Source organism: Schistocerca serialis, chromosome 2 (genome assembly GCF_023864345.2).
Source record: "Schistocerca serialis cubense isolate TAMUIC-IGC-003099 chromosome 2, iqSchSeri2.2, whole genome shotgun sequence".
Taxonomy (NCBI): Eukaryota; Metazoa; Arthropoda; class Insecta; order Orthoptera; family Acrididae; genus Schistocerca; species Schistocerca serialis.
In genome coordinates this window covers 500,645,751-500,660,103 of record NC_064639.1, presented here as the reverse complement: position 1 = coordinate 500,660,103, position 14,353 = coordinate 500,645,751, and the positions used below count along the sequence as shown (strand labels likewise).

Below are 14,353 nucleotides of genomic sequence, written 5' to 3'. Positions count from 1 at the left end.
AAGGCAGGGCTATCTGTGAAACTAGTTATGTGATCTACAAGCTAAGCTGTGACAACTGTGGTGCATTCTATGTGGGCATGACAACCAACAAGCTGTCTGTATATATGAATGGCCACCGACAAACTGTGGCCAAGAAACAAATGGACCGTTCTGTTGCTGAGCAAGCTGTGGAACACGACATTCTTCATTTCAATGACTGCTTCACAGCCTGTGCCACATGGATCCTTCCCACCAACACCAGCTTTTCTGAACTGCACAGGCGGGAACTCTCCCTGCAATATATCCCACGTTCCTGTAACCCTCCTGACCTCACCCATCCAGTCCCTTCCCTGTTCTGATTCTGGCACTACACAGCCATCTATTCCACCAATGCACCCAGTCTTTTTAGTTCTCTACTTTTCTGCTACCCCACCCATCCCACCTGTCCCCTGCCCTCCATCTCACCTCCCAAATGCACCTAGCTACCCTGCCGTGTCTCCACTTTGTCACTGCACACTCCCTAACAGCACTTCACCATCCCCCACCCGTACCCTATGATCCCTCCCCCTCGACGACCCAGCCTCCTCCTGCCCCCATCCAGTTGCCTCTGCCATCATGCAGTGCTACTGCTGCTTGCAGTGTGACTTCATCTGGTAGAGACTGCAGTCATGTGTGTGTGAGTTGCGTTTGCGTGCGAGCGTTTCTGTATGTGGTGTGTGTGTGTTTGTCGTCTATTTTTGACAAAGGCCTTGTTGGCGAAAAGCTTATTCTGTAACAGTGTTTTTGTTGTGCCTATCTGCCGCACAGCATTTCCGCTGTGTGGTGAGTAGCAACTATCCTTTTCATAATATTATAAAGACAGGGTCAAGAGTTTTTCGATAGCCCTTGGGCTATCGAGCGTTTGTGTACCCAACAGAAGGAACGTCTTACTGTAACTATACTGCAGTGTACGGTCAAAGTGAATATTACACACTTCCTCCAGCTTACACAGATAATATGACATACTTCCTCCAGCTTACGGAGAAGGAGCCAATCGGGTCATTCTTTTTGAATTGTATGTGGCTTATGGTGGTACCATTTAGTTCAGGCTGTTCCAAACGCACCATGGAGGATGGGCGTCCGCGGGCGCGCACGGGCTTGTCCGGCAAGCAGGCGCTAAGGGGTAGGCCGCTGGCAACGGTCCATTTCACCGCGGATGGGCACTGCTGCATTACGTGAATGTCGCTTAGTTAGTTCTTGTGCCTCGCAGTGGCGGCAATGAATTCTAGAAGCAGCCCTTTGCAATTTTTGCCAAGTTGGGATTAACAGCTTTTGTTTTTTGAGAAAGATGGATTGACTCAGTGCCTTGTGTGCCAAAAGTTCTGAATACAACGAAGAAGTATAATATACAACGTCATACACGTCTCTTCACGCGACGCAGTACGATGAGCTGGACAGTAATGCAAAAATGGTTCAAACGGTCTGAGCACTAAGGGACTTAACATCTGAGGTCATCAGCCCCCTAGAACTTAGAACTACTACCGTAGCGGTCGCGCGGTTACAGACTGATGCATCTAGAACCGCTCGGCCACAGCGGCCGGCGTATTGATTTCATTTATGACGTATGTGTTATGCAACTACTGTAGACTGTTCACGCTGACGAAAATCCAAACTGATGCGGCGCTTCGATCAAGCTTCGAAATTCACACTTGATTGCAACAATTGGAACTCCATTCTCAATGGCCCCTCGGTGAAAGCGTGCCTGCTGGCCGTCGTCGAGTGCTTAACGCCAGCAGACATCACGAAATTTGAAGAAGTTTGCCTCTCCGAGCGGACGGTACCTCATCGGATCCGTGATGTGCGCACGGATTTGAAAAATCAACTAAAGCAGAAGTGCCAGACATTTAGCCCTTGTCGAAACCACAGATTGCTTAGCTCCCAATAGTTGTTAAGGGCGTTAATCTGAACTAAAAGTTTTCTAGGAGTTGCTAGATGTTATATCGATGGAGTACACAATTACAGGTCACGATATATTTCAGGTTACCTGTGAGTGTGTAGAAAACATGTGCTTTCAATGGGGCAGGCTTTGTTTTGTGGCAACAAAAAAATGTGTGTGGAATCTTATGGGACTTAACTGCTAAGGTCATCAGTCCCTAAGCTTACACACTACTTAACCTAAATTATCCTAAGGACAAACACACACACCCATGCCCGAGGAAGGACTCGAACCTCCGCCGGCACCAGCCACACAGTCCATGACTGCAGCGCCCAAGACCGATCGGCTAATCCCGTGTGGCTTGTGGCAACAGATGGTGCACCGCAAAGGAAAAAAACTTATGGCGGAATTTCGGAAAGGAATGTCAAGCATACACTGGTTTGCGCGCCAGGAAGCTCTTTGTGCTGAAAGTGTGAAATGCGCCGACATCGTGAAGATCGCGGTGAAGTGTGTAAATTTTGTAAGGCGTCACGGTGTCAACCACCGCCAGTTCAAAGGCTTTTTGCACAACCTGGAACCAGCCTGTGGTGATATTCCTTATCGCTGCACAATACAGTGGCTTTGAAGATACAAAGTTCTTGATGTATTTTTCGCAGTTATGAAAGAAATTGCATTGTTTATGGAACTTCACCATCACTGAGTGACGAGAAGCGGGCAGCGGGCCTGGCCTTCCAAACTGACATTACAAGACATTTAAACAGCTTAAATACGTCACTTCAAGGAAAGGACCTGTTAACTGCTGATATGTGCGATAAAATTAAAGCATTCGTGGACAAGCTTCATCTATATGAAAGGTAACTTCTTAGGGGAAACAACTTTTTTCGAGTATTTTTTACCCGTTTAATTGCCTGAAGAAATAAGTTTTGGTGATTACCAGAAATTATCGTACAACTTTAACAAAGTTTTGAGGCGAATTTTCAGGACACGAAGTGCCCACAAACCGAGTTAAAGCTGTTTAGCAGTCCATTTTCAGTTGTACCAGATATTGTTCCTTCAGAAAGGCAACTAGAACCAATAGATATGTAAAACAGCGCACTGCTCAAGGACAGATTTTACAACACGACGATCTTCATGCAGATGATTTTCCCAAAATGACACACGAATGCAGGTGACATCATACCTACGTCCGGCTCAACATTTGGTTATGAACAACTGTTTTCTATAACGAAATGACTGAAGACTGCAGAAAGGTCCCATCTGCACACACTTCAATAAACAGAAATGTATTTCTCACACTAAATAAAATGATCGTACATTTGGATTATATTAATTTTTTTTGTTAATTATAATCGGTCGCCTTGTACATGGCCTCGTCCCTAGCCAGTGTTTTGTGTACAGTGCTGCATGTAAGCTGCTTGCTCAGCCCTGCCCACCTGTGATATTGCGTGCCCGTGCGCAAGCTGTTTACTCCCTCCTGCCCGGCAGTGCCCGCGGGCGCCCGGTTGTTCGCATCTGAGCTCTCGAGCCGGAACAGCCTGATTTAGTTCACGGGTTGTTTCTGAGAAAACCCGAAAAACCTGGTTTTTGGATACCAAAGCCGAGCCGTTGATTCCAAGATGACTATGGGTGGCATATAGCTGAGATTTTTACCGTATATTCCTAAGATCCCGATCTCGAGCAACCTTGAAAATTTGGTTGATATCTTCATACATTTCCGGTATATGGAAGTTCCCATTTACTACTTGTACACGTAAGATAAGCGGTTAAATCGGGTGTGAGATGAAAACGTAGTTTATAAAGAGACGTAGCACGAAGAAATATGCTGTAAAGTGTCTCCGTTATCGACAGATGTGTCCTGGGAACCCCATGTTGTAGTACTCAAGCGCATTCAAAACTTTTGGGCACACAAAATCGGACTGACGTGTAATATTAGTTTCAAGTTATTTGAATTTCATGTAAGTGAACTCTCAAAATTTTACTGACCCATATCAGTGACATGACTTGCTGTAGCGTGAAAAAGAAGGGAGCCAGCGCAAAAATGCTCCTATCTGAGCACAGAAAAAGTGCGAGTTCTGTTTAAGAGAGTGACTGAAAAGTGAGGTACCAACTGCCTCCTTATACTTTCCTCAGCATCCTTAAATATGTTCACAAAAATTTTGGCTTGTGAAAGTAATCGCGCTCTCTTATGTTGAGAGAGAAGGAGACAGTGGCAGTGGGAAAGAGACGGAAAGGTAATAAATACTGGGAGACAGTGGTTGTGGTATAGAAAGAGCGAAGGAGTTAACGGCATTGTGGGAGAAAGAAAGGGACGTAGTGGCAGTGGAACGTAGTTGAAAATGACAGATCAGCGCTAGGAAAAGAGTGGAGAAGACAGTGCCAATGGGAGAGGAATAAAGAGAAGAATAAAATGACAGTGGGTGAGAGCCAGTGATAATGAGCGACAGAGTGTATGAGAATGACAACGAGAAAGAGACAGATAATGGCTGTGAGGGGACGGTAGTGGTGGGATGGAACGAAGGAGAGTGTTGCTGTGAGACACCAGACAGTGATAACTATAGAGACAAAAAGGTAGAGTGACAATGAGATAGGCTGAATGAGTGAGTTAGTGAGAATAGGCGTATGGTAGTGGATGGGTTCAAATGGTTCAGATGGCTCTGAGCACTATGCGACTTAACTTCTGAGGTCATCAGTCGCTTAGAACTTAGAACTACTTAAACCTAACTAACCTAAGGACATCACACACATCCATTCCCGAGGCAGGATTTGAACCTGCGATCGTAACGGTCGCGCGGTTCCAGACTGTAGCGCCTAGAACCGCACGGCCACTCCGGCCGGCTTAGTGGATGGGTATGAGCGACTTACAGCGATGGACCAGTGGGCGTGAGCGAGTAATAGTTAATTAAACGAGTGAGAGGTGAGCTACATGTTAAGAGGAGCACGAGTAGCTTCGGATGCCAAAATTTTGGGCAAAATTTTTAAAGGTTTTGAGGAAAGTAGAATGAGGCAGCTGGTAACCAAATTTTCAGTCAGAGTCTTATAAACAGGGGCATATTCGCGTTTTTTGTGCTCCGATGGCAGCATTTTTGCACTGATATTACATGTTTATATAAATAGCTGCATTCCCCGTCCAGGAATTCTATTCTGCTCTGGTTGTACACTGGTGCCTATGATAGTAGTGCCCCGTTTTGTTACCGTTCGTGGGAAGACATCCTGGGCATACGTTTCAGAAAAACAGTGGCCGCACTCAGCTGGCGTCACTTTCTTCTGGTTGTCTTCACGCTTGGCAAACCCTACCATGGCCAACAATGTCGACGGACCTCTCCCCAACCGAGTACGTTTAGAATATTATGGGCAGGGCCTTTCAACCAGCTTGGGATTTTGACGATCTAACGCGCCAATTGGACAGAATCTGGCACGATATCCCATTGACGGACATCCAACAGCTCTGTCAATCTATTTCGAGCGGAATAACTGCTTGCTTAGAGGGCAGAGGCTCACAAATGCGTTATTCACTCGCTCAATTTGTGGAGAATCAAAATTTTCTGAAATTGTAATCAGTTGTTTATCTGTACATGTACATCACATCTACCGACTTCAGTCCCATTGGGATAGTTCCTTCGTGGTGCGTTTTTTTTTTTTCTTTTTGTCTTGGAGTGTATAAGATTGCTTAGTATGGGGCTAATGTTTTGGCGTGCTCTGAAAGGAACCTAATTCGTATGCCATCTGCACCATAAGAATTGTCTTTATTAAGAGTTTTAAGCTGTTTCGCTACATGTAGGATACCTGCTTCTAAGTTACTTATTTTGTCAGTTGGTCTTCATTCGAATTTTGGAATATTTACTTCTTCTTCTTTGGTGAAGGAATTTCGAAAAACTGTGTTTAATAACTTCGCTTTGAGGATATTGTCATCGGTAATATTACCACTCGTAACGCACAGTGAAGTAATTGGGCGTGTCTTGCCAAAGGTGTACTTTACATGCGACCACAATCTTTTTGGATTTTCTGCCAGGTTTCGAGACCAAGTTTCGTTTGTTTGGAAACAGGTTGAGATGGACCTGCACACACTGACAGCGGCAGTTCCTGTCGGGTTTGAAACAGATTTGTCATTGACGAGATGTGACACTCGTCTCTGAATCCTGTCAAATGGTTCAAATGGCTCTGAGCACTATGGGACTTAACTTCTGAGGTCATCAGTCCCCTAGAACTTAGAACTACTTAAACCTAACTAACCTAAGGACATCACACACATCCATTCCCGAGGCAGGATTCGAACCTGCGACCGTAGCGGTCGCGCGGTTCCAGACTGTAGCGTCTAGAACCTCTCGGCCACTCCGGCCGGCCTGAACCCTGTCATTTAGACCCTTTTTATGACCACTGTTCTTATGGCCTGTTACATAGCTGAGAGTGATACACAATTCCTGACTAATTCGTTGCACAGTCCACGTTGATACACCAACATATAGGGCAACTTCATTCACGGAGTGGTCCTATTCAAGTCCGAACTAGAGACTAGAGATGGGTCGTTCGCGAACTAATGGGCCCAAAAGAACGGTTCACCAAGATGAACAAAACGAGCGAGGAACGAATTCTAAGGAACGGTCTTTCACAGTTCACTTCGGTCGCGGCGTTCTACTTATAGTTCCAGGAAACGGGAAACGATCGGTGTCGTTCCCGCAACGGCACGTCAGCCGGCCTCGTTCCAACCTCGGTCCCGTGCCCGTCTGTCTCGGTCTCGGTCTCGCCCGGCCGGACTCGTCCTTCTTCGTGTGGCCACTCGTCGCAGTTCCACTGCCGACTGCTCATAGTTAGTTCAGCATCGAGTTGTTGTTGTTCGTCTCGTTGGCTTCGCACGCCCATCCTAGATCTGTTTTTTTTTTTTTAACTCTGAACTTCTCGTTCTTTTCGTATGGTATTAAGCGTCCACGGACGGTAATTAAAATTTATTTTATAATTACGTAAACAACATAAAAATTACGGGGTATGTAATACATACATCTTTTCAAGTAACAAAACAGCGTACCAGCTTACTTTACTATTTCGGGCGGGATTAGCCGAGCGGTCTAAGGCGCTGCAGTCATGGACTGTGCGGCTGGTCGCGGCGCAGGTTCGAGTCCTCCCTCTGGCATGGGTGTGTGTGTGTTTGTCCTTAGGATAATCTAGCTTAAGTAGTGTGTAAGCTTAGGGACTGATGATCTTAGCAGTTAAGTCCCATAAGATTTCACACACATTTGAACATTTTACTTCACTATTTCGATAAACTGCAGAAGAAATACATGTAAAAAGGCAAGATTTTTTGTTATTACACATGCGAAGGACTTCGGCTCGGCACAAACGAGTGGCCATTTTCCGTCTTTTTTTGATCCAAGGTAAAAGAGTATGTTCGTTGTTATGGAAGACGGACCGACTTACAACCGAATGAAGCCCGCGCTTCGTAATCGAGTTTATGGTGTCACATTTTGTAAAGAGAATACGATAACTCCTACAATATTATTTCAGTGACAGAGGGTGGCGCACGAAAAATTGCTACCGAGTACTAGAGTGCTCGCTGTCGCTTACCAATCGTCATGTACTGTTTCGAGGTTGTTTGCATTAGCTTATTTGTTATTTCTTCAGTGCCTAATTATTAGATGTTTATCTATTCTGCTCATAGCGGTCAACAAATCGTGCGTAACTGGCGAGCAGTCTGTACTCGGAGCCGGTTTTCCGTGCGCCACCTTATATTATTTCACTGCTATCAGCCACATAACGCTACAGTTGGCTAAACGAGATATTTTGCCGAATCCCGAAAATTACAAGTGTGTGAGAATTCTGTTATGAAAAAAAAACCTGTACTCCAGTGGGGAGGCAAGTTCCCCTCTTGGCGCCTTCCATCTTCAGTCACCTATGCTATTAATTTTTAATATTTCATAATAACCATGTACCTAGCACAATGAACAGTGAACGAGTAAAAATTAACGGTTCCCAAAAAAGAGCGATCACCAGTGAACTAGTTCCCAAGGATGAACGACTTTGCCCATCTCTAGTCCGAACTCGATAGTTCCTCTCTGCACTGATTCCATGCAACCGACTGACACGTGCGCATCACTATCCTGTCACGCCTCACGTCAGCAGTGAAGCCTAGCAAGACTGCGTGATATCAGTTCTGCACCCAGCATCAGCGCTACAAACCGACGTGTGTGCTGTTTTAACGGATGGCCAATACTGTCACGTGGTAACCACAATGAAGCTCACGTCCGAAAACTGGGTCGTCAATGAAGTACAACACTTAGCACACAAAACACGTTTATTGCGGACACCAACATAGAACCAGAACAAAACAGATCTGGACTAATACTGCTGCTATTTATAGAAACACAGAATATTCCAGAATATGACAACGTCGTGAACATAAGAGGTTTGAGTTTTTCGGTACTTTCCAGAAATAATGAATATTGAAATCTCGCCGGCTGAAGTGGCCGTGCGGTTAACGGCGCTGCAGTCTGGAACCGCAAGACCGCTACGGTCGCAGGTTCGAATCCTGCCTCGGGCATGGATGTTTGTGATGTCCTTAGGTTAGTTAGGTTTAACTAGTTCTAAGTTCTAGGGGACTAATGACCTCAGCAGTTGAGTCCCATAGTGCTCAGAGCCATTTGAACCATTTGAACCATTGAAACCTCCTGGCAGATTAAAACTGTGTGCACCGACCGAGACTGGAACTCGGGACCTTTGCTTTTCGCGGGCAAGTGCTCTACCATCTGAGCTACCAAAGCACGACTCACGCCACGTCCCCACAGCTTTACTTCCGCCAGTATCTCGTCTCCTGCCTTCCAAACTTTGCAGAAGCTCTCCTGCGGACCTTCTGTAAAGTTTGGAAGCTAGGAGACGAGATACTGGCGGAAGTAAAGCTGTGGGGACGGGGCGTGAGTCGTGCTTCGGTAGCTCAGATGGTAGAGCACTTGCCCGCGAAAGGCAAAGGTCCCGAGTTCGAGTCTCGGTCGGTGCACACAGTTTTAATCTGCCAGGAGGTTTCATATCAGCGCACACTCCGCTGCAGAGTGAAAATTTCATTCTGGATAATGAATATTAAATAACAAACAACTGCTGGTGATGGGATTTGAACTGACGACCCGCAATGCACTAGCACTAACAGCTACTGCACAAGGCTTGCAGCACAGCTCTCTGCATTGCCCCATGTCCTGTAGAAACTGCGACCTGCTATTTCAGGGGTTCCAATCGGACCCAACTACAGCATCTTGGATCTGTATCTTGTCAAGGGTCATCTGTATGACGCCGCTGGATGATCCTAGCGTTCTGATCGCGTTGTTCACTTACGTGAGCACCGATGGTAGACCCTTGCGCCATAGATTCACAATCATCGAACGGGTCTTCAGTTTCTTCGAACGAGAAGAGTTAGCTCGAACGAGAAGCCCCAGTCATCGATCTGCGCCACAGTTGTGGTTATGGACGACATCTGCGCGTTTGTCTTCTTGACGAAGAGTCACAATCCTCGACTTCGTGTGTGACATCCGACAAACAACGAAGGGTACGATCCGGCTTGAAGCATCGCTTTAATAACTTTACCGGCAGTCTCACTTTCCGTACAAGCATTTCGCGGGTTGTACGTCACTGGCCGTTGCTTGTGCTATAGCGCTCTAGATTATTTTCCTGGGCGTCCGGGATCCGTATGTGAGCAAACTGTTTCGCTTCTTAGGTTCTGCTGATTAGGTTTTGCACATAGTCATCATGAGTATCGTTCCGCTGAAATGGGAACAGTGCATCCTGTGTCGTTTCAGCGCTGCGACTGTAGAGCAGAAAAAAAAAAAACATTGATGTAGACATGTGAAAGTACCTGGCGTCTCCAGTCACGTCGTAACCTCCACTGAAAGCACCTTTATCGTAGGCACCAACGTATAGCCAGAGCAATCATTAAAAACAAAGGCGTTTTTCGTTGCTGCGAGCCCGCATCTCGTGGTCGTGCGGTAGCGTTCTCGCTTCCCACGCCCGGGTTCCCGGGTTCGATTCCCGGCGGGGTCAGGGATTTTCTCTGCCTCGTGATGGCTGTGTGTTGTGTGGTGTCCTTAGGTTAGTTAGGTTTAAGTAGTTCTAAGTTCTAGGGGACTGATGACCATAGCTGTTAAGTCCCATAGTGCTCAGAGCCATTTGAACCATTCGTTGCTGCGACATCTTTTCACCAAATTTCAATCAGCAACTTTCTCCACTGAGTGTGAAAATATTTTACTGTAGCCAACCTATATATGGAGAAACGACTTTTGTAATAAAGTAAGAGAAATCAAGAGTTCACATTTAAATGTTCCACGATCTGTTGGAGAATGGAACGGTAGAGTAATAGTCTTAAGGTGAGTCGAAGAGCCCTCGCCCAGGTTCTTAAGTGTGAACTGCAGAGTAGTGATATAGACGCAAATGTAGATGAATCACTGCGAAGGGAAATGCGTCAATGGAAATTTAAAGTCTGATAAGTGCACAACGGGGCAATCAACACAGAAAGTGGACAGTAGCCGGCTGTAGGTATGTAATGTGGGCCCTACAATCTGAGTCAGCCGCTTTTCAAATTATGCAAGGCGTCGAGTGCACCGAAGATCCTGTGAGACGTATAACCCGCAGCGCGTGAAGAGTGTGGACCAGGACGGCGGTTCTGTGATGATTTGCTGGTGTTTTCGTGCCATGACTTGGGTCCATTCATTCATGCTGCCCTAAACATGAACTAGGATGTTTTTCCAACATTGTTAGTGACACAGTGCAAGCCATTCTCCTAAACGTTCACGATTAGTATGAGATGCACACTCTCGTCTTCCAAAATGACAGCAGCAATGGTGTCTATAAGAACATCTGCTAAGACTGTGACAAGTTTTGTATCGGTCAGACAGAAAGTAATTTCAAGACTCGTTTTAAAGAGCACGCGTATAACCGAAATAAAAGCGCTTTCGGTATACATTTGGACAGAGAAAAAACATTAGATAGGAAACAGAGAGAATAATATGAAAGTGTCGCATAGGGCGCCAAAGGGGCAGTTACTGAGTCTACTCCAGGAAATGGAGATTTATGTACACAGAAAATGGCAGCCGGAATCACCGCTGAATGAACAGAATGAGTTTAACCTAAAAGCCTACTTTGGTGTATTCAGAGAGAGCTGCGGGCGCCCTAGCGGATTGGCGTGCGGCCGCCGGCGACGAAGAGACTGCCTTTTTCCGCAAGTTACGCCGCAGCAAAACAAGAACATCATACAGATAAGCCTCTATGTGCCGCCATTCAGATACCACTCCGGACGTATCATCGACTGTCGATGTTACAATTGTTAATTAATAATCACTGTTCTGTTACTTTCCTTACTATTACGGATATAGTAATTGATTTTGTTATGCTGGAAGTTTTCATTTTATGGTTGTGATTTTAACCTTACACTTTTTATACTGGCTTTTACACAATTGTATGTTTTATTTTGCCAGGCTAGGAGCTTCACGTTATTAATATTTGCACTTTTTATGTTGATTTTAAGTAAGGATCTAATTCCACGTACAGTATGTCAGTATATGTTTCACTGTCAGACGCTCGTTTTGCTATGTGAAGTAATTTCAGTTAATGACTACGCATACCGCATTTTAACCATTATATTTGCAATACTGGTTAATCATGTAGCCTGGCTATAGTGCCCTCTGCTGACGCCATTTCCTTTGCATAAATACTAGACGCATTCTGATCATCACCAGTACTTACTACATACCTACTTGTTTAGTTTGACGTTGATACTACATCAGAATATCTTAATGGTATGTACGGCTGGTATACGCGGCTGTTAATCACGGTCCGCATCTCGTGGTCGTGCGGTAGCGTTCTCGCTCCCCACGCCTAGGTTCACGGGTTCGATTCCCGGCAGGGTCACGGATTTTCTCTGCCTCGTGATGAATGGGTGCTGTGTGCTGTCCTTAGGTTAGTTAGGTTTAAGTAGTTCTAAGTTCTAGGGGACTGATGACCATAGATAGTAAGTCCCATAGTGATCAGAGCCATTTGAACCATTTTTTGTTAATCATGTAAATATGTTTTATCTTCCTTACGTAACACCAGGCCCTTTATAGATTTAACGTCAGCAAACTGAACGTAGTTAGTTTCACACCATTTTTGTTTGTAACAGATCTGAAGATGGCAGTAGCCGAAATCGGTAATAATGAAGTGTAAAAGTTTGTGTGATCAAGGTGGAGCTGTAAAACAAAGTGCCAAAATATGATCACGGACTCATTTTCAGACTTCATGTATTCAATTGATACGAAAGGTTATCTGCAATTTGTACAGAAACAAGACTTCAGTTATAAGAGTTGAAGAACATGAAAGTGCAAAAGTAACTGAGAAGGGGCGAGGCAAGATTTTAGTCTATCGTGGACGTCATTCAGTCTGTTCACTGAGGAAGCAGTACAGGACGCTAAGGAGAAATTTGGAATGGGAGTTAAAGTTCTGAGAGAAGTACGAAAAAACTTAAGAGATTTACCGATCGAATTGCAGTTCTGTCAGGGATGGAAAATAGCTTGGAAGAGCAGTTGAAACTAATGAATAGTGTTTCGAAAAGAGGTCATAACATAAACATGAACAAATGTAAAAAAAAAAAAGTTATGGAATGTAGTTGAAGTAATCAGGCGATACTGGAGAAATTACATTAGAAAATGAGAAACGGAGCAGCAAAATAACTAATGATCGCCTAAGTAGAGAGAATATAAAATGCTGCCTGGCAATAGAAGGCAACAGTTTCTGAAAAAAAAGTTACTACGCATCGAATGTAAATTTAAGTGTTAGGAAGATTTTTCTAAAGGTAAATGTCCGGAGTATAGCCTTGTTAAGAAAGTGAAACGTGGATGCGAAAGAGTTCGGGCGAGAAGAGAACATAATTCTTTCAAATGTGGTACTTGAGAATAATGCTGAAGATCAAGTGGGAAATCAAGTAACTTATGAAGAAGACGAAAAGCGCTACGTAAACAAAGAGCATTTCATCTCAGATTCATGAGAAGTAAAAACCTAGCTGAAAAACAGAAGCTGAACGACGCGAAAATGAGCTTAAGGAGAGCAATGAGAGAGGCGTTCAAAGATTTTGAAAGTAAGACGTTGTCCACCGACCTGAGCGAAAGCCATAAGAGATTTTGGTCGTATGTGGAATCAGTACGTTGGTCAAAATCATCTATTCATTCTCTCAATGATCACGGAGAGGTTTACTATTGACATTTCGGGACAGCACTTTCCAGGACGCGTCGGACAATATATTACTTCCCCCCACATACATATCACATATTGACCACGAGGAGAAAATTCGAGAAATTAGAGCCAATACAGACAATCATTCTTTCCACGCACTATTCGCGAGTGGAACAGGGTTGGAGGGATCAGATAGCGGTACCGAAAGTACACTCCGCCACACACCATTAGGTCACTTGAGGAGTATGATGTAGATGTAGATGTACTTAATCGAACTGCGGCGAAAAGAGATTTATGAGACAAACTAACAAAAAGAAGAAATAGGTGACACGACACATTCTAAGGCATCAATGCTGGAGATGGAAGGAAGTGTAGGGGATTAAAATTGTACAGAGAGACCACGTCTTGACTGCAGCAATCAGGTTCAAGTCGGTATACTTTGCAAAAATTAAGCAGATACGAAAAAACTTGCACAGGCTAGACTAGCGTGGAGAACGGCATCAAACCAGCCTTTGAACTGAAAACTAAGCCAACAGTTAACCAGCGAAAAAATGCTCCTGTCGGAGCACAAAAAAATGCGAATATGTTCCTATTTGTTTAAAAGTCTCTGAGTGAAAAGTGGGGCACTAGCTGCCTCATTCTATCTTCTTTAGCACTTTAAAAAAAATTTCAAAAATTTTGTATAGTAACATATTTGCACTTTTTTTAACATGCAGCTCACATCAAACTCTTACGATCTCCCCTATATGGAACTCACTCACACCCAATAGCGCATCGCTGTAAGTCGCTCATACCCATCCACTCCCAGTTGCCCAGGCTCACTTACTCTTTCAGCACAACTCATTGTCATTACCTCTTTGTATCTCCCTTTGACAGTCTTCTGTCTCACAGCCACTGTCTCATCCGTTCTGTCCCACTACTAGAGCCTCCTCTCACTTTCCCTGTCTCCCTCTTGCTCTCTCTTACAGCTAATATATCATTCCTTCCTTCCTACTGCCGCTGTTTCTTCTCACTGCCATACCTCTCTCTTCCTAGTTGTCATTGTAATATACTCTGTATCTCATTATCACTGGCTCTCACCCACTTCCATTTCCCTTTATCTTTATTCCTCACCCCATCCCCCCTCCCCATTGTCTTCTACACTCTTTTCCTAGCATTTTTCTGTCATTGTCAGCTATGTTCCACTGCCACTGTGTTCCTCTCTTTCTCTCACACTGTCACTGCCTCCTTCACTCTTTCTGTAGCACAACCAATGTCTACTGTCTTCCAGTATTTATTATTGCTTCC

The 14,353-nt window shown here is 44.7% G+C and overlaps 1 protein-coding gene and 1 non-coding gene across 2 annotated transcripts in view; one reads left to right on the top strand and one right to left on the bottom strand.

The window, feature by feature from the left end:
- The window catches only part of LOC126456141 (tektin-1), a 171,339-nt gene that overhangs the window by 75,175 nt on the left and 81,811 nt on the right, over nucleotides 1-14,353 (bottom strand). The gene's annotated exons all lie outside the window — the stretch shown is intronic.
- Nucleotides 8,803-8,876, top strand: Trnas-cga (transfer RNA serine (anticodon CGA)). Its single transcript has one exon. It is a non-coding gene; the product is annotated as a tRNA-Ser (tRNA).